Source organism: Capra hircus, chromosome 7 (assembly GCF_001704415.2).
Source record: "Capra hircus breed San Clemente chromosome 7, ASM170441v1, whole genome shotgun sequence".
Lineage (NCBI taxonomy): Eukaryota > Metazoa > Chordata > Mammalia > Artiodactyla > Bovidae > Capra > Capra hircus.
In genome coordinates this window covers 55,479,788-55,505,201 of record NC_030814.1, presented here as the reverse complement: position 1 = coordinate 55,505,201, position 25,414 = coordinate 55,479,788, and positions in this window count along the sequence as shown.

Below are 25,414 nucleotides of genomic sequence, written 5' to 3'. Positions count from 1 at the left end.
GTCGGACACGACTGAAGCGACTTAGCAGCAGCAGCAGCAGCAGAGTTCATGGCATAGGCATAATAAAAACAATATCTATCTTGGACTGAAGACAGACACTTTGCTGTGTACTTTATAAGATCCAACTTATTTAATTTTCCTATATACTTTATAATATAAGCTTTCATTATCCTAATTTTACCAAGACAAAATGAGACCTAGAAAGAATAAATAATTTGCCTAAGATCACAGCTAATAATTGGTAGTCAGGATTTGGCCACCAGATCTAAGTCTAGGGTTTGCATCTAAATTAGTATCTTTGCCCTGTGCATCTGTGAAAGGCAAACAAAATCCCACAAATCATTCCTTAGTAAAGATTATTACCACCGGAAATTTTCCTCATTAGTAAAGGGGAGCTAGTTACACGTAGCAGCCCATATTATTATTTAACTTTTTCCCTTTTATTATACCAGTGGACTTCTTAATGATTCTTTAATTTAAAAAATTTTTTAGTTTGTACATTTATCTTAGGTTAACTAAAAGGAATCTAAATGCACTTGGCTTGGATGAGGACTAACATGTTCTTATAACCATTACGATAGAAACAGAAGAAACTTGGAGATGGCCTTAACCAAACCCAGAGCCTTTCACAGCCACTAACATGCATCATGTTAGTAGAAGAAATGGGGAGAATTAAAAAATCCTGGAGAAATATGTCAATTTAGATGATGATTTAAAAATCTCAATTTTACATTGAAAATTTTAATAAATTATTATTTTACTCCAAATGTTTCTAATATGCCTGAAAAAAAATATGACAAGAGTAGAAGGAAGATTGACAAGTTTCCTGGAAGCAAGTAAAACCCACAGAGGTGAGGGATGGTCTGGGGTGAGGTGGGTGCTGAGGAGAGAGAGGCTGGCATTTTGGAAAAGGCACAGACTTTGAAGGCAACTTAGGCCCTAAATCAAATCTCAGTTCAGCCACTTAAGAACCTTGATCTTGGACAAGTTTCTTATACTCTCCAAGCTTTAATGTTCTCATGTATAAAATGGCAAAACTATACCTACAATAGGACTCATGTGAAGACTTAATGAGATAGCAGTAACACTGTTGCTATTTGGTGATGTTTTATTACATACCAATTGTTATAGATACTTATATAAGTTATAAAATGAAAACTAAAAAGTATCATTATTCTCATTCTATGGATGAGTGAAATGATGCTTAAAGAGGCTACACTGTTTAAGGTCACAGAGCTAGTGAGGAAGGGAGTTGTGATTCATCTTCATTTGTTGTGACTGCCAAGGCCAGGTTCCTCTACTCTATGAGATAAACTGCTTCAGGGTCATAGTCTGAACTACCATTTAACAAACATTTTGTGTGAATCTGAGCTGAATGCTCTATGTGCATTATTTCCATTAGTGACATCTTGAGGAAATAGGCCTTATCATCCTTACTTCACAGAAAAATCAATTTTGAGCCTTGGAAACTTAAGCTATTTGCCCAAGGTCACAATGGTAAGTGATGAACCTGAACTCTGAACCCAGATCTGTTTGATCTTAAAGCTATGCCTTTCTCTCTTCCATCACATGTTGTTCAGGGGTAAGTCAGAATTGCCATATTGTAGGTGGTACTTATTAAAAAGCAGAGACATTGCTTTGCCAACAAAGGTCCATCTAGTCAAAGCTATGGTTTTTCCAGTAGTCATGTTTGGATGTGAGAGTTGGACTCTAAAGAAACCTGAGCACTGAAGAATGGATATTTTTGAACTGTGGTGTTGGAGAAGACTCTTGAAAGTCCCTTTAATGGCAAGGAGATCCAACTAGTCCATCCTAAAGGAAATCAGTCCTGAATATTCATTGGAAGGACTGATGCTGAAGCTGAAACTCCAATACTTTGGCCACCTGATGTGAAGAACTGACTCATCTGAAAAGACCCTGATGCTGGGAAAGATTAAAGGTGGGAGGAGAAGGGGATGACAGATGATGAGATGGTTGGATGGCATCACCAACTCAATGGACATGAATCTGAGTAAAATCTGGGAGTTGGTGATGGACAGGGAGGCCTGGAGTGCTGTTGTCCATGGGGTCGCAAAGAGTCAGACACAACTGAACAACTGAACTGAACTGAGGTGGTACTCGTGATTTTTATTGAAAATCTTTTTTTCCTCTCATCAACATCCAACTGTACAGAATAGCCTGACAACAGTTACAGTAGAACTGAGAAGGTGAGAAGACTATGCTGGCTATTCTAGGTCAAAATATTACAGTTCTATCTTCACACTTTAGACTCAAAGATATTCCTTCCATATTGTTTCAGAGTAGACCAGCCTCAGCATCAGAATATCTGATTATAAAGAAGCATAATATGCTGAAAAATCTGGTCAATGTTTAGCACTCACAAAGCATATAATGAGTATCAATTTATACACTGTATGATTCTAGGCCCTTTTGGTGAGACCCAAAGGGAAGGCCTGGATCCTTGCCTTGAAGAATGTTAAATGCAATATATTTATCCAGCTTGGGTCTTCTCCAAGAGGATAACTTACAGTGGTACAAGAAAATATTGTTTTCAAGAGGATTGCTGTGTTAAAGCCCAGGGAGTAACTGCTCGAGAGGTGTTTTGATACTTTGTTGTTATTGTTCAATGGCCCAGTCATGTCCAAATCTTTGCAATCCCATGGACTGCAGCATGCCAGGTCTCCCTGTCCATTACCAACTCCCAGAGTTTACTTAAGCTCATGTTCATTGAGTCGGTGAGTAGGTGAGTCTATTGAGTCTTGCAGTTCAAGGGACTCTCAAGAGTCTTCTCAAACACCACAGTTCAAAAGCATCAATTCTTCAGTGCTCAGCTTTCTTTAGAGTCCAACTCTCACATCCATACATGACTACTGGAAAAACCATAGCTCTGAATAGGTGGACCTTTGTTGGCAAAGTAATGTCTCTGCTTTTCAATATGCTGTCTAGGTTGGTCATAACTTTTCTTCCAAATAATAAGTGTCTTTTAGTTTCATGGCTGCAGTTACCATCTGCAGTGATTTTGGAGCCCCCCAAAATGAAGTCTGACACTGTTTCCACTGTTTCCCTATCTATTTGCCATGAAGTGATGGGCCTGGATGCCATTATCTTAGTGTTCTGAATGTTGAGCTTTAAGCCAGATTTTTCACTCTCTTCTTTCACTTTCATCAAGAGGCTCTTCAGTTTTTTGCTTTCTGCCATCTTGATTTCAGCTTGTGTTTCATCCAGTCCAGTGTTTCTTATGATATACTCTGCATATAAGTTAAATAAGCAGGGTGACAATATACAGCCTTCCTGATTTGGAACCTGTCTGTTGTTCCACGTCCAGTTCTAACTGTTGCTTCCTGACCTGCATACAGATTTCTCAGGAGTCAGGTCAGGTGGTCTGGTATTCCCATCTCTTTCAGAATTTTCCACAGTTTATTGTGATCCACACAGTCAAAGGCTTTGGCAGAGTCAATAAAGCAGAAATAGATGTTTTTCTGGAACTCTCTTGCTTTTTCCATGATCCAGTGGATGTTGGCAATTTGATCTCTGATTCCTCTGCCTTTTCTGAAACCAGCTTGAACATCTGGAAGTTCAAGGTTCACATCCTGTTGAAGCCTGGCTTGAAGAATTTTGAGCATTACTTTACTAGCATGTGAGATGAGTGCAATTGTGTGGTAGTTTGAGCATTCTTTGGCATTGCCTTTCTTTGGGGTTGGAATGAAAACTGACCTTTTCCAGTCCTGTGGCCACTGCTGAGTTTTCCAAATTTGCTAGCATATTGAGTGCAGCACTTTCACAGCATAATCTTGTAGGATTTGAAATAGCTCAACCGGGATCTCATCACTTCCACTAGCTTTGTTAGTAGTGATGCTTTGTCTAACTTAATGAAACTATGAGTCATGATGTGTAGGGCTACCCAAGATGAATGGGTCATGGTGAAGAATTCTGACAAAACGTGATCAACTGGAGAAGAGAATGGGAAACCACTTCAGTATTCTTGCCTTGAGAAACCCATGAATAGTATGAAAAAAAAAAGTGTATTTGTCTAAATTCAAGTTTGTTGGAAATTATGTTCATCCACTTTTTCATGTAAGAGTCATTACTCATTTGCAACAAACAGCAGTTGCAAATAGAAGTGAATTTAAAAAGAGAATCAAAGTATGAATAAGAAAGGTAAAAAACAGGAGCTATTTTGTATTCTCTCTCAAATGAAAGTGATACTTTAGAGGTGAGGTAAAAAGCTAATTTAAAATATAACTCTGAAAGAACAAGGAGTGTACAGCAAATCAACAGCAAAATGAGAACTTCTTTGGCATTTGTAATAATCAAGTTTTGAGTGGGGGAAACAAAGCTATTCAACAATTTTAAAAGAAATGTTAAAAACAGTTTCATATTACTGAAACATCTTTTTCATAACTCAAGATATTACAAATACTTTGAAAAATTATTTCCTAAAATGATTTTTATTATCAGTGTCTAACAGGTGGAGGTTCACTGCTATTCAGGCTCTTTGTCCTGCAATCAGACCCAGAAATTCTTCCATGTAATCTTCTCCAGAACCCAGAATTTCTTCCATGTAATCTTCTCCAGAAATATCAATAACCTCAGATATGCAGATGACAGCACCCTTATGGCAGAAAGTGAAGAGGAGCTAAAAAGCCTCTTGATGAAAGTGAAAGAGGAGAGTGAAAAAGTTGGCTTAAAGCTCAACATTCAGAAAACGAAGATCACGGCATCCAGTCCCCTCACTTCATGGGAAATAGATGGGGAAACAGTGGAAACAGTGTCAGACTTTATTTTGGGGGCTCCAAAATCACTGCAGATGGTGACTGCAGCCATGAAATTAAAAGATGCTTACTCCTTGGAAGAAAAGTTATGACCAACCTAGATAGTATATGCAAAAGCAGAGACATTACTTTGCTGACTAAGGTCCGTCTAGTCAAGGCTATGGTTTTTCCTGTGGTCATGTATGGATGTGAGAGTTGGACTGTGAAGAAGGCTGAGCACCAAAAAATTGATGCTTTTGAACTGTGGTGTTGGAGAAGACTCTTGAGAGTCCCTTGGACTGCAAGGAGATCCAACCAGTCCGTTCTGAAGGAGATCAACCCTGGGATTTCTTTGGAAGGAATGATGTTAAAGCTGAGGCTCCAGTACTTTGGCCACCTCATGCGAAGAGGTGACTCATTGGAAAAGACTCTGATGCTGGGAGGGATTGGGGGCAGGAGGAGAAGGGGATGACAGAGGATGAGATGGCTGGATGGCATCACGGACTTGATGGACGTGAGTCTGAGTGAACTCTGGGAGATGGTGATGGACAGGGAGGCCTGGAGTGCTGTGATTCATGGGGTTGCAAAGAGTCAGACATGACTGAGTGACTAAACTGAACTGAACTAAATCTTCTCCAGTCTTAATTATTTCTCAGGGGCTAATCTACAAAGAGGTCAGACTCCCAACAGAAAGGCTCATTTTATGCCCCATCTTTCCTAGTACTTGTATCTGGGTTTTGAAATTATGTCATTTCAGCAACAGTTCAGTTCAGTTCAGTCACTCAGTTGTGTCCAACTCTTTGCAACCCCGTGAATTGCAGCACGACAGGCCTCCCTGTCCATCACCAACTCCTGGAGTTCACTCAAACTCATGTCCATCTAGTCGGTGATGCCATCCAGCCATCTCATTCTCTGTCATCCCCTTCTCCTCCTGCCCCCAATCCGTCCCAGCATCAGAGTCTTTTCCAGTGAGTCAACTCTTCGCATGAGGTGGCCAAAGTATTGGAATTTCAACTTTAGCATCATTCCTTCCAAAGAATACCCAGGACTGATCTCCTTTAGAATGGACTTGTTGGATCTCCTTGCAGTCCAAGGGACTCTGAAGAGTCTTCTCCAACGCCACAGTTCAAAAGCATCAATTCTTCAGCACTCAGCTTTCTTCACAGTCCAGCTCTCACATCCATACATGACTACTGGAAAAACCATAACCTTGACTAGATGGACCTTTGTTCGCATAGTAATGTCTCTGCTTTTCAATATGCTGTCTAGGTTGGTCATAACTTTCCTTCCAAGGACATAGATAGTGTATATAAGCACTATATGAGTGGACTTTGACTTGCCCTTTTAATTGAGAATGTTTTAATAGTTGCTATGACTATATGCTTTGGTAGATTCAATAATGGATGGATTGATTATGCCACATTAGAGTTAGCTCAAATTGCCTTGAAAGTGAAAGTCACTTAGTCGTGTCTGACTCTTTGCGACCTCATAGACTATAGACTATAGATCCCATAGACTATAGGCCCCATAGACTATAAAATCCATGGGATTCTCCAGGCCACAATACTGGAGTGGGTAGCCATTCCCTTCTCCAGGGGATCTTCCAAACCCAGGGATGAACCCAGGTCTCCGGCATTGCAGGTGGATTCTTTACCAGCTGAGCCACAAGAGAAGCCCAAGAATACTGGACTGGGTAGCCTATCCCTTCTCCAGTGCATCTTCCCAACCTAGGAATTGAACCAGGGTCTCCTGCAATGCAGAGAGATTCTTTACCAACTGAGCTATCAGGGAAGCCATACCAACTCAACTGACTAAGAGATGTTTAGCGGATCCTAGTGGGTGACTTGTTTCTGATTCTGCCAATATTGTAAATGATTAGTGGAGAAGAATCAACATGCTGTTTAAAAAGCCTACAGACATTGTATTGTAAGATGTCATCACTGCTACTAAAGTCAGAAAATAAAACAAACATGATCTGGATAGATTGAGAGTACAGTTGAAGCTAAATAAGATTCACCATAGAAAGAAAATGAAAGCTCATAAGCTTGTGGGTAAGAATCATAAACATAAATATTATTGTTCAGAAAAGCAAAGATTCACAAGTATAAACATTATTGTTTGGAAAATATGAGAAGGACTGAATTAAACAAAGATGGTTGATGCACCAGAATGGGAAACAGAAAGAGCAGAGTCTTCTGGTGACACCAATAAAAGAGAATCAGATTACCGTGGCAAAGACCCTTTTCACACTTGACTGCCTTTAATTGCCAGTTACAATCAAATGAGGCATTTGCAAATAAATGCCTTTACGCTGGAAGCCTCTGCTCTCTTTGAAGATTACTCATTGAGACATAATTAAGCATGGGAAATACTGGGTGGAAAAAAACAATTCTAGGTCCAACACTGTGTGAGTGTGTGTGTGTGTGTGCATGTGTGTATAGTATATAAGGGAGTGAATTCTAAAGGTTCAGAGAATATGTTAACATCACATTTCCTAAAACTTAGATTCAAAGTGAGAAGGTGAGTAATTAAATAAACATCTTTTGACCTGATCAACTTAGTTCAGTACAACTATGTCCAGTCCACAGATAGTAGACAAAATCTACCCCAAATTACATACCAATGCAGGGATATTTTTGTCATTTCAGATGAAATTTGAATTATTTAGACTAAAGATGTCACTTTTCTGTGACCAAAGATTCATCTGAATGCAATTATTTTCCTAGGAATTTTGTAAGGTGGATTTCATTTCTTCTTTACAAAACTAAATTTACAAAACCATATGTGGTTCATTATTTATTCCCCAAGCATTTTAATAATGCACATAAATCTGTGGTCACATCCACCATTAGAAGTAGAAGAACCAAAACCATTGAGACCACAAGAGAAGAAGTGGAGTGTCCAGAGCCTTTCATAAATATTTGCTGAGCACTCAGTTGTGCATGAGGGCTGCTTTCAATGTTAATGGCAATGTGAAGATAAGTACCACTGTTCTCTTCATTAGGCAAATCATATCTGGAGAAACATGTATAGTGTTAGGTTTCTTGCTTTACATGTCTGACCTGGGAGTAAGAGATAAATGTTACCTGAGGGAAATGAAATGAATCAGTGATGGTGAGCCTGAAAAAGAGGAGGTGTGGTGAAAATAAGGTAGTCACCTTAAACCCCATGAGGTAAGGGACCACCTCTGATTTATTCTTCTATGCAGCCTGGCATAAAATAAATATTCAGCAATTACCTGTGGAATGGGTTTTTGAGGGGAAATCAAGTTAGAGAAGGCTTTTCTATATTTAATACAACTCAGAGCAGCAGAGGTAGGGGTAATGACAGAGTTCTGTAACAAGTTCCGCCTTAATGTAAGGAAGGACTTTCCAACACTGGCTCATCAGAGTAGAGGCAGCTTTACAAAGCGTTGAGCTTACTAAAAGTAGAAATAAATGTAAAAATAAATGCTGGGTAGTTATTAAAGAGATAATTGTTGTTTTGGATGGAAGATTTACTAAATAAGTGTCAATATCATATGATAATCTAGCTACCTGATAAGCTTTACATCAATGACTTTGATGATTTATGAAGAAACATATTTGTACCTTTAATTCAAATTCTCTTTTCAACGTATATGTGAGAATCAAGACTGACCACATACAAAAAGAATCATGAGTAGGACATTTGGTTTATGTTTCAGCTGGTTCTCATTCTTAGTGGTGAAAATGTCTTTGACAAACTCACAACAAAAACCCAGTGTCTATACTTAGCCAATCCCAAAGAAAGGCAATGCCAAAGAATGCTCAAACTACTGCCCAATTGCACTCATCTCACATGCTAGTAAAGCTCAAAATTCTCCAAGCCAGGCTTCAACAATATGTGAACCATGAACTTCCAGAGGTTCAAGCAGGTTTTTGAAAAGGCAGAGGAACCAGAGATCAAATTGCCAACATCCACTGGATCATTGACAAACCAAAAGAGTTCCAGAAAAACATCTACTTTGCTTTATTGACTATGCCAAAGCCTTTGACTGTGTGGACCACAACAAACTCCAGAAAATTCTGAAAGAGATGGGAATACCAGACCACCTGATCTGCCTCTTGAGAAATCTGTATGCAGGTCAGGAAGCAACAATTAGAACTGGACATGGAACAACAGACTTGTTCCAAATTGGGAAAGGGGTATGTCAAGGCTGTATATTGTCACCCTGCTTATTTAACTTATATGCAGAGTACATCATGAGAAACACTGGACTGGATGAAGCACAAGCTGGAATCAAGACTGCCAGGAGATGTATCAATAACCTCAGATATGCAGATGACACCACCCTTATGGCAGAAAACAAAGAACTAAAGAGCCTCTTGATGAACATGAAAAGGAGAGTGAAAAAGTTGGCTTAAAGCTCAACATTCAGAAAACAAAGATCATGGCATCTGGTTCCATCACTTCGTGGCAAATAGATGGGGAAACAGTGGAAACAGTGACAGGCTTTATTTTTTTGGGCTCCAAAATCACTGCAGATGGTGATTGCAGCCATGAAATGAAAAGATACTTACTCCTTGGAAGAAAATTTATGACCAACCTAGACAGCATATTAAAAAGCAGAGACATTACTTTGTCAACAAAGTCCATCTAGTCAAAGCTATGGTTTTTCCAGTAGTCATGTATGGATGTGAGAGTTGGACTATAAAGAAAGCTGACCATCAAAGAATTGATGCTTTTGAACTGTGGTGTTGAAGAAGATTCTTGGGAGTCCTTTGGTCTGTAAGAAGATCCTGCAAGTCAATCCTAAAGAAAATCAGTCCTGAATATTCATTGGAAGGACTGATGCTGAAGCTGAAACTCCAATATTTTGGCCACCTGATGCAAAGAACTGACTCACTGGAAAAGACCTGATCTTTCCTTTTTTCTTTTCCTGATCTTTCCTTCAATCTTTTGGGAGGAAAATAGGATGACAGAGGATGAGATGATTGGATGGCATCACTGACTCAGTGGATGTTGAGGTCCTTTAATGGACCAGAACCTGGTGGTCCAGAGTTGACCAATAAGAAAGTAAAGGAGAGAGAAAGAGGCTGGTTTACACAGAAAGCCAATAAAGCCCCTGCACGGGGCTTGCTCTGTTCACGGAGGCCTCAGGTGCCCTCTCAATGGGATGAAAGGGCAGAGCGCCTTCTCGAGAGGGTCTTAGAAGCCCGGGCAGGAAAGTGAACTCAGAGAGCCTCTGCGCTCCAGGGGATCAGCCTGAAAAAGAGAGAGAGAGAGAGAGAAAGAAAGACACGGGGACCAAAGCTCTGATGGAGCAAAGGTGTTTTAGTCAACATGGTGTGGGCATATATACTGTAGTTATTCTCAGCAAAGATAAAGATTAAAATTCCAGACACACAAAACATAGGCGATCCATATTAAAGAGAGAGAGAGAGTTGTAACAATCACTTTTACCGTATGTGTATGGTTCACAAGAAGGAAGAAGGTACTTATCATTGTATTGAAAAACTAACGAAGGAAATGCCTGGATCCCTCAGCCCTGGGAGAGGCTTGCCTCTCCTCTTAATTCATGAATATTCAGGAATTAATAAGGAACAGAGGATTCCTGACAGATTCAAAACAGCACACAAGAAGCCTCCTGCTAAATGCTTCCTGACAAATGGACATGAGTTTGAGTAAACTCCGTGAGCTGGTGACGGACAGAGAGGCCTATAGTGCTGCAGTTCATGGGGTCGCAAAGAGTCGGACATGACTGAGCAACTGAACTGAACTGAACTGATACTTAGTCATAAATACATGGGGTTAGGATGTGTATGCCACATGGGTAAAAATATCCTTCAAAATTTAGCTATTTCAGGAAGGTGACTTCCCCCAAACGTGATTCATTTTTCAATTTTAACCCTCATTCTGATTTTCCACCGCTATCCTATATAGACTGACAATTAGAAGGAAAACTAGGCCCTGACAGCTTTTCTGTGATGCTAGGCCAATAGCTGAGTACTTCATGCTCCTCTTAGCCACTTTTGGAGAATTAAAAAAAAAACGTCCAGTGATGCCACAAGTCCAACAAACAAAGATGCAATTGCCAATTGAACCTCAAAGAGTGGTGGATGCAAAATGAAGGAGGAATTTGGTGAAGTGATCAAATTCTACAGTCATAAATCTGGTTGGTTAAGATTATACAAAATCGATCTTATATTCATGACAGAGAAAAAAGAAAAACCAGATCAGTTAATAAACACATCAAGTTTCAACCCGCAACAACTGAACAGCTGCATGTAAGTTACAAAGGCTAAGAAAATCTTTCACAAAATTATTTTATGACAGTTTTATATCATGAAAAATTTTAAATTAATGACCTCAGTATTTTTTTCCCATTTTGTTTATTGTAATATTAAACACCAGGAGTTCTCATGTATATGCATGGCTGCTTTTCTGTTTGAACCTAACACATAGAAATACAAACTGATTCAACCTATATCAATTATTGATATATGGCAAAAAATTCTCTGACCCTAGCATAAAATATTTTAAGTGGTCCACATTTTAAGGATAACTCTAACACCTAAACTGATAATAAAGGACAGCAACCACAACTGCAAACATATGAGCAATTATTATGAGTAAATGTGCTTTTAACTACCATTAATTTTATTCTTATGTCTATTCTTAAAATAAGAAAACCAAGAGACTGGGAAGTTAAGCAGTTGCCGTAAGACACACAGCTACTACATGACAGAGATGGGCTTTGAATAAACATCATCTGACTCTAGAATCCTTGCTCTTATCCATTACCACCTCCTATCTGTCTATAGTTAGGGAATGAAAGCACCAAGAGGATGATTCAGCATAGACCTTGAATTACTGAAACAAGGACCAGACTAAGGCCCAAAGAAAGTCAGATCACATATACCCAATGGCAACCAACAACAGATTAGTTTCAACTTCCTCTAGGCATTAGTGACCCAGGCTAGTAAGGCACTGGCTAAATAAATTAGCCAAGTATTTAGACACGTAGCTGCAATGATGTGGTGCCTCCTTTCTTCTGTCTTTGACTCTCTATTCACCAAGACTGGATATCATCCACGCAGCTTATTACCTATAATGATTAACATGTCTTTACTACTCTACATCTTCATAAACATAATTTTACTATTCCACAGCTCTTACCAAGAAAAAAATGTTGCAACACCCTTTGTTGTTCACACCAAGAACTAAAAACTGATCGACGTTTGAATGGAAAGCATCAACAACAGTTTACATTCTACAACTCTAAAATCCTTGAATCAAAATTTTCACCCTGCTGTTTTTTCTGAAACTAGTTTATTTTATCATGATACCCAACCAATCCTCCCTGTGTTGAAAAACCTACCTTAAACAAGACTTGAAAATCTCAGTAAGTATCTTATCTTGGTTCTTCTCCCTCTGAGATGCTATTAAAGTTCTGTGGAGGGGTGTTTTCTCTCTTTGCCCCAAGCAATAAACTCAGCTTTGTTGACAAGCTGTGTTCTGTGTATCTGTGGGGTCGGCATTCAACACCTTCAAGAAGTTGGACACTCCTTCTCAACTCCAAAAGAAACAAGAAGCTTAGGATTTGCTCAACTGCTGTATATTAACAACTTTTTGATATTGTTAGAATATTCACTATTTATCCTGTCACTGTCTGTGCTGCGCTTATTTGCTCAGTGGTGTCTGACTCTTTGCAGCCCCATGGACTGTAGCCCTCCAGGCTCCTCTGTCCATAGGGATTCTCCAGGCAAGAATACTGGAGTGGGTTGCCATGCCCTCCTCCAGGGGATCTTCCCAACCCAGGGACTGAGCCTAGGTCTTCCGCACTGATTCTTCCGCAGATTCTTTACCGTCTGAGCCACCAGGGAAGCCCTAAGTTCAAGCAAAATATTTTTAGTGTATAAATATCAGAGGATTCATGATGCATCAGCTCATTTCAGTGTTAAATGTTTGCTTTTTGTTCAAAATTTCCATTATACTTCATTAAAAATCATGATTTGTTTGCTTAAATGAATTATTGTGGGTAGAAAAAAAATTGGTGGGGAGAAAAAGTGAACATTTTTACTTAAATGTCATCAAAATGGTTTGATATGCAAAGTAAACTGGTATGTTACAGAAATGTTAACTTCCTCTCAAAAATAATTTACTTTTTTGTTGTTTCCTTTTTCAGATGTTTGATGGAACAAAGAATATTTTTAATGTGTATGCATCGCTTTAGTAACTATAATACAAGAAACACCCATGTATTCACTACCTTGGTTAAAAAACAGACTATTACCAGGACAACAAAAGGCCCTATTTGATATTTTTACCATTATCAAGGTTTCTAGATATACTTTTATAAGCATCTTTCTCAGACTTACTATGCAATGATAATGTCAACTTTTTCTTCTAGTGGCAGCCCTACAATCTGACTTAGAACAACATTTTAGCTGTTCAGAAAGGAGGTTGACAATAAATCTTCCAGATTAAAAAATCCTAGTAAAAACTAGGAAAAGTGTGGCAGTTTACTCACTATAGAGTTTTCCTCCTTCTTTTCTCCCTTTGCCCATAATGAAATTGTTCTTGAATGGTTGCTAGCTCCCATGACAATCTGAACCAGTGCCCACACCCCCATGCCTTTCAGAGTCCTCTCTCCTCGCTATCATTTATAGTTGGTGGGGGGAGGGGAGGGTGCGTGGGGACTCTGTGTTTGTCCCTAACATCCTGTAACACCTCGTACCGAGTATATGCTCAGCACGTGTTAATTAAATGAAAGGCTGGCATTCTCATCAGATGCTAAATCTCGTAGAAATCTTTAAAGAAATATTTTTCTTTAACCTTCTCTTTCACATCTTCCCTTCTCCCCTTCTCTCTTTCTACCCTCTCACTGCCTGTGTTTTTTTTTTTTTTTCTTTTTTATGTATCTTTCCCTGGCAAGGTTTGCAGGCTCTCCTTTCCCCCCTGATAGAATGCAGAATAATAAATAGACTGAGAGCCCTGATTTATCATGGCTTCTCTTCATTTTACTCTTGTTTTTTGGTCATTTATTTTCTGTTAGGAATTCTCAGTATATATTTTAATTTCAAAAAGAAATCATGTTCTTTGTAAGAAATGACATGGTCTAAAGATATATAGAGAAATGTCCCTCCTCTGGTCCTATCTTCTGAATAACCAATGTTAACAGCTTTGAACATTACAAGGGTCTTTTATCAATGTCCTCAAAACTACACATATCTCTCTCTCCTTCTCTTCCCCCACAGACACACAAGAATTTCTCCCAACTTCCTATGCTGCCCTCAGAAGGAACTGTATTATATACATGATTCTGAAAGCTTATTTTTTCACTTAACAATAAATCATGGATTGTTGATATGAGTTTAATTTGATTTATTTAATGGCTACTTATATACCACAGTATAGATGTACTGTAATACATTCAATTGTTTTTTTTTTTAAGTGAACATTCTGGTTTTCAGTTCTTTGTCATTTCAAATAATGCTACAGTAACTAACCTTGTGTTGGTCGGGGGGGTGGGGGTGGGGGGGTGGTGCAAACTGCCACAGATAACAGAAATAGATTGTTGGGACTTATTTTCATTGACGTTCTTTGTTCAAGATAAAATAAGATCCCTAACATGGAGCTGATGCATTTCATCTCATTTCTAAGAGGACATTAAATTTTGCTATAATGTGAGCTGAAATGAGACTTAAAAATTTCTAATTTCACCTTGTGGTATGGCACACCATCGAAGAAAAGTAATCAAAATGAAAACAAAAGCTTTCTGTTTAAGAAAAATATAAGTAGAGACTTCTAATGAGTTGGATGGCAACTGTTTCTTGTGGGAAAAAAAATTGTTTTACTACAAAATAAATGAAACATTTAATTTTTCAATTCCATTTGAGAGTAATGTATGTTTCAAGGCACAATTCCTCTTGCTAATCAAAAAGTCAGAACTCCTTGGATCTTCATAACATAGGCAAAGAGAGTTCAAACACCCAGTTGCCTATTACAGAAAGTCTATAAAGTGAAAGAAAGTGAAAGTCGTTCAGTCATGTCCAAATCTTTGCGACCCCATGGACTACACAGTCCATGGAATTCCCTAGGCCAGAATACTGGAGTGGATAGTTGTTCCCTTCTCCAGGGGATCTTCCCAACCCAGGCATCAAATCTAGGTCTCCCACGCTGCAGGTGGATTCTTTACCAGCTGAGCCACCATGGAAACCCAGAAGGTCTATAACTGGAGTGAAAAGAGGGTAAATAATGTACAATTCTTACTCCAGATGAGCCCACAAGGCATGCAGAAATTGTTTGCCCTATATTCAAAATGTTTGTGTGACAGAAAGAATTCTTAAAACTAGTTTGGGAACTAAAATTTGAAGTATAATGTATGCTTGCAAGAAATACTCATAATGAGAACATTTCCTTTTAGAGTATTATTGAAGTACACCAAACTCTGTTCTGCAGCCCCCATTTAATCACTTTAATTCACTCATCATATAAAAACAATGAGAATATTTTAACAATTCATTCCTTCAGTTTTCAAAGATGAAGCCTTCTTATAATCCTTATTCTATCGGAGAAGGCAATGGCACCCCACTCCAGTACTCTTGCCTGGAAAATCCCATGGATGGAGGAGCCTGGTGGGCTGCAGTCCATGGGGTCGCTAAGAGTCGGGCACGACTGAGCGACTTCACTTTCACTTTTCACTTTCATGCATTGGAGAAGGAAATGGCAACCCACTCCAGTGTTCTTGCCTGGAGAGTCCCATGGACAGGGGAGCCTGGTGGGCTGCCGTCTATGAGGTCGCTCAGAGTTGGACACGACTGAAGCGACTTAGTAGCAGCAGCAACAGCATGCTATATAGCATATATGCAAATATAGTCCCTCCCGACCCCTGCACTCTATTCTAACTTCAGTGAGGAAACGAGGGATTATAATACAGCATGCTGAAGTGTTGCAATGGGGCAAGTCCAGGGGTCCTGGGAAGGGCTATCTGACCTTGACTTGGGGTCAGGGAAGACCTTGAGGATCAGTGATGTCTACATGAGGGACTAGTTATAGCTGAATGAAAACTGTTCCAAGCAGAGGATCAGATAAGATCAGATCAGATCAGTCGCTCAGTCGTGTCCGACTCCTTGCAACCCCATGAATCACAGCACGCCAGGACTCCCTGTCCATCACCAACTCCCGGAGTTCACTCAGACTCATGTCCATCGAGTCCGTGATGCCATCCAGCCATCTCATCCTCTGTCATCCCCTTCTCCTCTTGCCCCCAATCCCTCCCAGCATCAGAGTCTTTTCCAATGAGTCAACTCTTTACATGAGGTGGCCAAAGTGTTGGAGTTTCAGCTTTAGCATCATTCCTTCCAAAGAACACCCAGGGCTGATCTCCTTTAGAATGGACTTGTTGGATCTCCTTGCAGTCCAAGGGACTCTCAAGAGTCTTCTCCAACACCACAGTTCAAAAGCAGAGGATACTATCTCAAAAATCAAGAAATAACAAAGAACACAAAGCCATTAAGGCATAACAAGTGACTTCAGGTGGCTCAGATGGTAAAGTGTCTGCCTACAATGCGGGAGATCCAGGTTCAATCCCTGGGTCCGGAAGATCCTCTGGAGAAGGAAATGGCAACCCACTCCAGTACTCTTGCCTGGAAAATCCCATGGATGGAGGAGTGTGGTAGGCTACAGTCCATGGGATCACAAAAAGTCAGACACGACTGAGCAACTTCACAAGGCACAAGAAGATACTTAAATGATGGAGCATAGTAAGCAGAGGGTGAAGAGGATGAGAGAGATCAGGCTAGGAAGAAAGGTCAGGATGGGAGGGTGCTTCTACAAGACCATACCAGGGAGTTGGGGAAGAACAGAAACCTGAAGACAAGCTAGGAGGCTGTTGCAAATGTTTTAGGTGAGATGATAATGACCTCAACTAGAGAAATGGTAGTGGAGATGGGAAAAAAGAGATGGCATCAATCTGCCAAGCTTAAGCTGGGAGTCTCATTTATTTGGAAGGAGATCATCTGATAGTCCTGGGCTTGGTTTGATGACAATTTCTTTTCTGAAAACATAGAGGAAGCAAGAAGGGACACTGCTTGTTTGATTTAATTCTAACCGACATGGAAGAAACATTTGATGTTATGGTGGCTACTCCTATGGAAGAGTCTAGTGGTTTAGCAGACTAACCAGTCAGTTAGCTGATATTTAATAAGCATGATTAAAACCTAACAAGAAATATAGATTTCCCTCGATTATTGAGTAACTTCAGTTCCAGAAGTTTGTATATAAGTCTATTTCTTGTTTCTATGTTAAAAAAACAAAACAAAACAAAACTATACATTGCTATGTATAGTTGTTGTTGGAGCTCAGAAATGAAACACTTTCAGGGTGATCTTTCTTCTATATGGGCAGATTAATGAATGCCATTTTTGGGTACTATTTTTTTTTTTAATAAAAGGGAAATTGGCCCAATGGAGAGTGACTGGGACAGAGCTATCATGAACAAAAAGCATGCCATCCATTAAAATATTTTTGACCATGGACTGTGAGCAAGGCACTGTTTCAATAAATGAAGACATGATGGTAAACAGAGTCAATTCTGTCCTCAAGGGACTATGTGCTGCTGCTGCTGCTACCGCTGCTAAGTCACTTCAGTTTTGTCCAATTCTGTGTGACCCCATAGACGGCAGCCCACCAAGCTCTCCCATCCCTGGGATTCTCCAGGCAAGAACACTGGAGTGGGTTTCCATTTCCTTCTCCAGTGCATGAAAGTGAAAAGTGAAAGTGAAGTCACTCAGTCGTGTCTGACTTTGCGACCCAATGGACTACAGCCTACCAGGCTCCTCCATCCATGGGATTTTCCAGGCAAGAGTACTGGAGTGGGGTGCCATTGCCTTCTCCGCAAGGGACTATGTAGAGATCACTTAAAGAAAGTGGAACCTGGATAAGAGACAAGCATAGGACTTGGCTTCATGGAACTAAAATGCTGTCAATGAACTAGGGACCCAATTTATTCTATGGTACTTAAAAATTATATTAAGGCCAATGAGTAGAATCCAAGAGAGAGTGATTCCAACAAATTCTGGGTATGTGTTGTCAGATAAACTGTCAGAGGTAATGTGGTAGTGAGTGCTCCCTTTTAATGAGTTGACCTGCACTGTTTGACCTGCACTGTTTCATTTAAAATTCAAAGCATCCTATAAGTGCAATTATTAACCCCATTTTATACATGAGGCAGCTGCGCCTAAGAGATCCTGCAGTTAGAACACAGCAGAGTGACGATATGATTTACTATGCTCTTCTCTACGATGATCCCCACCACCTCTCCATTAATAGAAAGGCTGCAGAGGCAACTGTCAAAAGATTTAAACAATGAGAAGGTGAACTAAAGGGATGTCAGGGTCCTCCTAAGCCTCAAATTCAAGTATTCTAGGTATTTTTAGAATATGAGACACAGATATTAAAAATATGTTTCAGGCAACAAAATTACTGAGAAAGAGAACAGATTAGTAGTTGCCATGGGTCAGAGGATGTGTGGTAGGTGGGTGTGGTTATAAAAAGGATCCTTGTGGTAACGAAACACTTGCATATCTTGATTGTAGTGGTGGTGGTCACAAGAATCTACACATCTGACGAAATTACACAGAACTAAACACACGTGCACACACACGTGCACGTGAAACTGGCAAAATCAAAGTACGGTTGATGCTTGCAAATTCCCTAGTGCTACTGCATAATTAAGCAAGATTACTACTGGGGGAGACTATACACGGGGACACACGATCACCCTGTATTATTTCTTGCATGTGAATCTGTAATTATCTCAAAACAAAAAATTTAAAACATGTAATTCAAGCACACAAAATGATCATGCTGACAATGGCTGCCGTCCTTCCCTTGCACTCCCTCTCTACCCCACACTTCTCTGGTGGGAGCAAACCTGGAGTTACTGCAGAACGCACTCCCTCTGTATTCCAGGGACCAAGTCTGACTTAAGACACTTACTCCCAGGTCTCTATATGCTGGAGACATTAATAACTCTGCTTAGTGCTTTTATTTGCATTCCTCCACAACATTCAGGAAAGTGTTGTCTGGAAAATGCATGTTGGAAGATAAAAGTTCCAGTATTTGTTGACTTTAGTTCATAGAAACAGTGAGGGTAATAGAACTAAGGAGGAAAATTCTGTATGATCAAATGATTAATAAAATCATTTCAGGATTTCATAAATACAGAATTTGGATGTATCTTGAATATTATCTCCAAGTAAGATTGACTCATCTGATTTTCCAAAGAGCATCTGGAGAAATGCTACCTTATAATTTTAGCCCTCTGAATCAGAAAAGCAATACATAATTTTTTTAAAAAGAAAGTATAAAATCATCTATAATATCATCAGTCATATCAATTTTTCTTCAGTGCTCTTGTTCTTCATCTTTTTTTTTTTTTGCTCTGGTTCTTCTTAATCATGACACTTGATTATAAATGGAAGACACTCATCAAAACTTCACAAGCTTCAGGCACACCCCGAAATGGGGGTACTAATGTTGTACTTAGGACTCATCCTCAGGTTTTCCAACTCCTGACCTCATATGCTTTTGTGCTGCTTCCATCTTCAGGCAGGTCTCTCCCTTTTGGTAGCAAAACCTGCCACAGCATGTCCTGACTTTTGTCTCATGTTTAGGCAATCTTAGACAGAAAGAGTTGGAGAAGGAAATGGCAACCCACTCCAGTGTTCTTGCCTGGAGAATCCCAGGGATGGCGGAGCCTGGTGGGCTGTCGTCTATGGGGTCACACAGAGTCAGACACGATTAAAGCGACTTAGCAGCAGCAGCAGACAGACAGAAAGAGAACTTCCTCATGCTCTAATAAATGTCCCCAAACAGGGTCTAATTAACTTGACTGGGCTAAGAGGCTACTTCAGAATCAATGGCTAACCAAAGATATAGATAGTGCTCAGTGCCAGCTCTGGATATTGGGCTTGAAATTAGGGAAGATGATGAGGGTATGGGATCAGAGTTCTTTCACCATTATAATTGTTTTAGTAGTCACCAAATCATCTGTAAATCAACAAGCTTCTGCTGTTTTCTAGTCTTTTGCCCTAACTCCAGTATGGTACAAATATCACCTTAAATACAAACAATAACCTCAGATATGCAGATGATACCCCCCTTATGGCAGAAAGTGAAGAACTAAAGAGCCTCTTGCTGAATGTGAAAAGAAGAGTGAAAAAGTTGGCTTAAAACTCAACATTCAGAAAACTAAGATCATGGCATCTGGTCCCATCACTTCATGGGAAATAGATGGGGAAACAGTGGAAAATGTGACAGACTTTATTTTTGGGGGCTCCAAAATCACTGCAGATGGTGATTGCAGCCATGAAATTAAAAGATGCTTACTCCTTGGAAGAAAAGTTATGACCAACCTAGACAACTTATTAAAAAGCAGAGATATTACTTTGCCAACAAAGGTCTGTCTAGTCAAAGGTATGGTTTTCAGAGTAGTCATGTATGCATGTGAGAGGTGGACTCTAAAGAAAGAGAGTTGGACTCTAAAGGAGATCCATCCTGAATATTCATTGGAAGGACTGATGTTGAAGCTGAAACTCCAATACTTTGGCCACCTGATACGAAGAAGTGACCCATTGGAAAAGACCCTAATGCTGGGAAAGATTGAAGGTGGGAGGAGAAGGGGATGATAGAGGATGAGATGGTTGGATGGCATCACCAACTCAATGGACATGAGTTTGAGTAAACTCTGGGAGCTGATTATAGACAGGGAGACCTGTTATGCTGCAGTCCATGGGGTCGCAAAGAGTCAGATGTAACTGAACAACTGAACTGAACTGAACAGACAAAAAATGCAAATAAATCTAAGACCACTAAGATACTGTCTAGCTAATATATACTTAGTACAATCAATCATTATAGTTGTGGGGATAATACAGCTTCTCATATGCTGAAACTAATAAACAGCATTGGCTATTAGTTCTGAGAGTACATAAGACATTAACAGAAAAGAAGATTGAAAAAAAATAGAGGTATGACTGCGCAGATCAATGTTTTACATCATAATTTATTTCGTGGGTCATGAAATCAACTTTAAGCATCATGAGAAATTTAAGGAAAGGGTAGAACATACGAAAGTGCAGCGCATAGGGTAAAGTTAAGAAAACTTTACAAAATACATGTGGGTGTTACAATTTATGTGTGAGTAGACACAGGCATGGACACACTCTAGGTCACAAGTCAAAATGTATTTCACCATAGGTCGAGTTACTTGAAATCATCGTGTGACTGATATAATCAGAGCCGATCTCTAACATGTTTAAGGGGAAAAGTCCACTTGATATCTTCTGCACTGAGCATGAGTTGTGACTGAACGAGCATCTCTTCAACATTCAAATCCCATATAACCTGAAAGGGTCAATGACTTGCATTGTGCTGGGATCATGTGGTTTAAATTAAAACAATCCTCACTGGGCTTAGAATGAATCTCATGGCCCACATGAGTCTTCACTGCCATTTTTGCTAAGTGTCCTCAGTAAAACATTAGTGTCTCCAAGGAACACTGGTCAAGGTATGTCACCTTTCCTTTAAAATAAACAGATCTTTATTTCCCAACTAGCTGCAGTCCATAGCGTCGCTAAGAGTTGGACACGACTGAGTGACTTCACTTTCACTTTTCACTTTCATGCACTGGAGTAGGAAATGGCATCCCACTCCAGTGTTCTTGCCTGGAGAATCCCAGAGACGGGGAGCCTGGTGCGCTGCCGTCTATGGGGTCACACAGAGTCAGACACAGAAGCAACTTAGGAGCAGCAGCAGCAGCAGCAGCAGCAGTAGTGTCAACATAACTGAAAAATTCAAGCAAAATTTGAACTGATTGTTCTTATTGTCCTTATCAAATATTTATATATTATCTAATATCAAGTAATGCTCTGATCATTTCTTTCAGTGACTCGTTAATCTCATGTTTTTGCAGAGAAAGGCTTATAGTTCTAGTGAAGCCTGAACTGTTTAAAAGGACCTCCTTTCTACCTGATCAATGTATAAGACAGTGGCAGTTCCTTAAAAGCCTTCCCATAATTATCATTTCCCTTTTCCACTCTAAAAATAAAGGTCTATCTTTTTGACCTGTTGCAAACTTCTATACACACAAGCTTATGACCTCACCTTACAACCAGATTCCTACTTGTAACTTGCCTCCTCTTCCTCACATGGAAACTCTGTAGCAGCCACTCTCATATTTCTTCAGAATCCCAGTGACTCAGTGTAGAGCCAGATCTGCTTTTTCTCAATTTCCAGCACCTTTCAAACTCTTTCAGATACAAATGGAGTTGAAATGGGTCCACATGTCTTCCCATCATATACTCAAGGACACAGATTTCAAAATCTTTATCCTTAGGTTTTCAAAGGCTAGGCCTATAGCATCATATATTCACAAGAGGTGCTCCATTTTCAAGTCCCTTAAATAGCACAAGTCTAAATATAAACTCTTTTTCTGTCCTCTGGAACTGCTATTTTCTCCTCCTGACTTCCTGTGTCTATGAACCCAGTGTATTCCCCAAGATACTCAGACTCAAAACTTAAAGATCATCTTGGGATTCCTTCTTTGGTCCTCATCTTCCATGTGAAAACATCACAAAGGTTTAATATCACTCAACCATTTGCAAATCTGCCTTGGTGGGCTCTGAACCTACTCTGGAGTTTCATTCTGTCCAAGAAGGAATCCAAAGAGTGTCACTTTTGACCAATTGATGAAGCCAGAAATAAGGCAGCATGACATCATGTTAGGAACGGTTTTCTATTTCTAGCTTAAACCTAAAATGTAATAGGAGCTTATTGGGAAAAGCAAATTGTTTTATCATTTTCTGTTATTTTTTTAAACAAAAATAATTCTCCTTCTCACTATCCTAATCATTAAATACCCATTCCAACATTATATCCAGGCCCTTGGCAGTGAAAGTGTAGAGTTATAACCTCTGGACTGCCAGGAAACTTCCTTTTTTTTTTTTTTTTTAACCTAATTCTTCTGTAAAGGAGCTACTTTTCATTTCTTTTTTCTACAAATGGAAAAGCAACAAATATATTTTGAATCAGTGAGGGTAAAAAGGTTGCATTTTCCTTATCAGCTAAGATCGCTAATTGCTACCTAAGCATGCTGTATCAGGAAGGATTGTTGGTTACAACCAGGTTCTGCCAGAGAAAGTGCTGTGGTCAATTAGTGAGGTCTGCTATTGCCTTGAGGAGGATAGGTGATGACTTGCATGTCGTCCTAGGTCGAAACAAGAATCAAGGCCAATCTTAAATCATATGGAAGAACTGGGCATCTACATGGCGTAACTCAGTGGTGGGTTATTAGGGCTTTGACCCAAAAATAGCTAATTTGTTATCTTGTTACAATACTGAAATTCTAGGATTAGCAATTCATGAAGACTTTTTGAGAACTTTCACTATTAAAAAACTTTGTGGGAAAAGTTTCACTATTAAAATACTACAACTGTTTCCCTTATTCTGGGAAAGATAATGAGCTTAAGCTGTTATCAGTAAATAGCTAAAGAAAGGAAGGACTAGTCTATTAAACTGCTTTTCAATAGCAGTGAATAAAAGGAATGGTCCTTTGTACTGAAACATGGGATACATTTATTAGAAGGAGAGTGTCAGGAGGATGAAACTGAGTGGGCAGAGAGAAATGAAGGAGAAACTAACGTAACAATAGTATTTTTTTCCTTCTTAAAGCATAACCTCCCACTGCCACTACCCCCTCCCCTAAAAAAAACTTTAAAAAAGCAAAAGAAAAAAGCCAAACAAACTAAAAAAATTTTTAAAGAGAACAACAACAAAAAAAAAACAAAAAACAAAAACAACCCTGGTAAGACTCATCCCTAATATTCTCTTCAAAGGCTACAACTCTCCTTATCCTTCTTTCCTTACAAACAGCAGCAGGCATATCCAAGAAGCACAAACTGGTTGAATTCTGTTCGAAGTAGAAATAATTTTGCATCAGCTAAAAGGCAACAGGAATTTAGGCCATTCAGATCATGGTGATGATAACAATAAATATAATGGGAATAACTCATCATGTATACCCTGGCTCAGCTCTGCATGAACTGTGCCCTCAGGATCTCGGTTTAGTTCTCACCTCAGTCCCTGAGGGGTGGCTCTTATTATCCCTGAGGCACAACTGAATTTCAGTAGTCCAGCTTGAAGTAGGCAGCTTGAAGTCACATACAGAGTAGATGACAGTGAAAGAGTCAGAATTTGAACCCAAGTCTGTCTAAGGTCAAAGCTTATTTCCTCCTTCCTCCCTTCCCTGCATCCTCTTCTAGCTCTTTGCAGGGTCCTAGGTCACTGCCTGCATCAGCTCTGGGGCTCAGACAGAATGATCTGAACATGCCTGACATACGAGAGAGAGAGGGAGTTAAAACCCCAAGCATGAAAAGTGATTTTCATAATGTGTATACTTAAATGAGACCCTCTGGACTAAAATTCTCTCATTTCTGTACTTTGTATGGATATGTAAATTATTCCAAAATGGAATTCACATGACATTTACACAGTAAACATTAACCTGACTCTCAATGCGGAAAAACCCTGTAAACTGATGATAATATTCACATGGGAATAGGAAAATATGGACAAGCCAAAGAAGATGCTTTCTGGTTTGTATACCTTGTATAAACAGATGTTAAAACTTTAGTTTGCCTACATCTACCAAGTATATAAATGAGACCTAATTAAACTGAAATTCCATGGAAAGCTTTCCAAAGCTCCTAGTTTACTTACCCAGTATAAACACTGTAAATGAATAAAATACAGTGTACTAAACAATTTAAATATACAGTTGTGGTTCTTTAAATTTAAGAAATACAGTATTCCAGTTGCAATGAGTGACCAAAAGTGACTGAAGTTTTGTTTTTTAACTGAAAAAGCAATTAATACAGAAAAGCACATAGTATAACTTCACTCATGTGTCCTCAACACAGAATTAACAAATATTAACATTTAGCCATATGTACTTCTAAAATTGTTTTAATGAAAGAAAAATAAAGAATACAGGGAAAGCTGAAATATCTTGTATGCTTCTCCATTTCCATACCCTTCCTTCCTTCTCTACTTCCCCAGAGGCACCTTCTCTTTGGAACTTGTTGGGTATCTTTCTAATTCATGCTTTTATCTATTATTAGGGAGCCAGAAATCAAATATTATATTGCTATTGTTTGTGATTTTAGATTTTACAAAAATGGTCTATTTTACATTGTATGTTCTGTTATCTGCATTTTTAAACTAAATGCGGTATCTATCCAACTTAGTACAGGAAGATCTAGGTAACTGCTATACTATATTCCATCATTTAACTATACCAGAGTTTATACACACAATGTGTGTTTTTCAAGAGTATACACCTAGAAGTGAAGTTACTGTGTCGTAGGTGTTTGTTTCTTCAACCTTACTAGATAATTGCCACACTGCTCTCCAAAGCAACTGTACCATTTCACACTCCCACAAAAGGGTACTAGAGTTCCCATTTCTAATAGATTTACAAATACTTCAAATTGTCTGAGTTTTAAGTTACGAGTCCTGATTTTAATTTCTTACTTTGCCAGCCTTTACATTGCATATGGGGTATATCATAACAGCTGTTGGCAGATTCTTTATTACTAACAAAGAACACAGCATAAGCAACACTGATATCTTAAAGT